Source organism: Pteropus vampyrus, unplaced genomic scaffold (assembly GCF_000151845.1).
Source record: "Pteropus vampyrus isolate Shadow unplaced genomic scaffold, Pvam_2.0 Scaffold176, whole genome shotgun sequence".
Taxonomy (NCBI): Eukaryota; Metazoa; Chordata; class Mammalia; order Chiroptera; family Pteropodidae; genus Pteropus; species Pteropus vampyrus.
Window position 1 is genome coordinate 1,455,555 of NW_011888957.1, and position 2,367 is coordinate 1,457,921.

Here is a 2,367-nt window from a genome sequence, read left to right on the forward strand (position 1 = left end):
GGGGCCCCGACTGCCTGCTGTCCCTCTGTCCCGTTTCTGTGTCTGAGTGTCTTGGTCTTTGTTGATCTGCAGGAGCTGGTGACGCCTGTGGGTGGCCCAGCTCCACCGTCCATCTTCCTGGCTTCCCGGCCCCCTCAGGACACAGAGGTCCCGTTAACAGAATCCCGGCGGGGGACCCCACCTCTGGCAACATGGGTCCTCGGGGACCTCAGGGGTCTGACGCCAGCAGCAGGCCCACACCCCGACTCCTCCACTTCCTGCTGTGTGACCTCGGGCAGTGGCCAACCCTCTCTGGGCCGACCTCCGGGTGGGGCAGCCAGCAGTGTGGACGAGTTAGCTGGCCGTGCACAGCACAGATGGCATGAGAGGGGACCCCAGCCCTGCCACACAGGGCCACCATGGCGTTGGGCCTGGCTGGGACTTGGGGGCTGCAATGTCAGGGGTCAGAGGAGACACAGCTGTGAGCAGAGGTCGGGCAGGACCCCCAGGAGTCCCCCCCAGAGAGGAGGCTCCTTCCCCAGACACTGACCGCTGTGGGGGCCAGCCGCGGGGCCAGGGCACTGCCTGTCAGCAGAGCCTCGAGTCTCCCCGCCCCCTCAGCCAGCGGGAGGGGCCGGGGCGGCCCCCCGCAGCAGCTGCTCACGCCCGGCAGCGGCACATGGCTTTGCTGTGGGTTTCCTCCCTCCCGACCTGGGATATTTTGGGGCCCACTTTTATATTTTAATGCATGTTTTTATGGAAATATTTATGGTGCACATGTAGCGCGTAAAACACCGCCATAAAGTCGTCTTGCCCGATGCTGCCGAAACAGACGATGTTGTTAGTGTTACGATTTCACCGGCTCTCGCCGGCCATAATGAGAACGGTCTGGGCCGGCTGCGGCCGCCGTGCCAGGCCTTCCGCGGCGGCTGCACCAGGAGCCACTTAGGACACCCGGCTCCCCGCCTGGGCGCGGGGCGGCCCCCCCACAGGTCCCCTCCTGGGCCCCAGCTGACTTTCTGAAGGAAGCGATTGGAGGAACTCTAGCTGCACGGGCCTCGCTGTGCCCGCTCAGAACCCCCAGGGGACAGGAGCAGACGTGCCAAGCCCTGGGCAGTGCTCTCTTCTGTCCCCAGCTGCCTGACCACACGGCTGCCACCCAGAGCCTGAAGTTCCGTCCTGGCCAGGATGCCCCAGGCCGTCCTCAGTCACAGAGCCTCAAAGACACACAGTCCCCTGGCCTGACCTACCTGGTGGTCTGCTGGGCACAGCCCGGGCCGGCCACCGAGGTGACCTCAGTTAAAAATTAACGCCCCAAAGTGAGATGCCGGCCTCCCACCTCGCCTTCCCAGGGAGGCCCGTGGACCCCCCTGACGTGGGTGACAAAAAGAATTGTCACTAAAAGCAGAGCTGGTTTCCTGGCCTGCAGGGCAATGTTGCAGAGCTCGTTGCCAGGGAAACGGACCCCAGGCATTCCCCCACCAAGGGCAGCCTGAGGGCTGGGCCGGCTGGACTCCTGACCAGCTGTCCGTCCCGCTTCTGCGAGTCCTGCTGACCGCTCGGCCCCTCGATGTGGCTGCCTCACTGCAGGTCGGGAGACGTGGCAGGCTGGCCCTCGGAGCCAGGATTATCATCGGCATCATCAGCACGAGAGGTCCGACTGTGCCCTGGAATACACCACTTTCTTCTGAAACCTTTCTAGAAAGTTCTAGAAAGCGCCACAGAGACTCTGAGCAAGCCCACGTCAATGTCAGGAAACGGGTCCGTTTGTTGGTTGTGCTCCCTTTAACCGAGGACCTGCCCGCAGGTGTGGTCTCTCGTGGTGAGGCCCACTGGGGTGGGCAGGGGCAGTGTCCTCCTGAGGGCCACCTCCCGGTGACAAAAGGGAGGGCCAGGAACACCTGCCATGCCCCAGGTCGCCCAGCCGGGAAGGCGCGAACGCGGTCCAGGGCTTCGGTCGCAGAAAGCAGGTGTCCGCTGGCCCGTCTGGTGTCTCGGCCGGGGAGGGGAGCAGGGCCCCCAAGGGAGAGCCACGCCTGGCACCGTGAGCACGGCACGCACAGCGACGGCTCGGCGAGCTCCAAGGCCAGTTCTCCAAGTCCCCGCGGACCCTACGGCCTGCGCCCTCCCGCCCCCAGGTGCGGGTATCCAATGCTAGCGAATCAGGAGGACCCGCCCCGCGGCCGATGTGCGGTGGGGAGGTGGCAGTCCCCTCGCAGGACCCTGCGGGGGCCTCGGCCGTCTGACCCCACAGCCCACCCGCAGGCAGAGGGACCCCGGGAGCGCCACTTCACCCCTCAGCCTCCGGCTCCCTGCCGAGTCCCCAGGAAGGCTTATGGGCGCGGGTGCTGGGGTTCCTAGTGAAGCCGGACTCGTGTCCTCGTGACA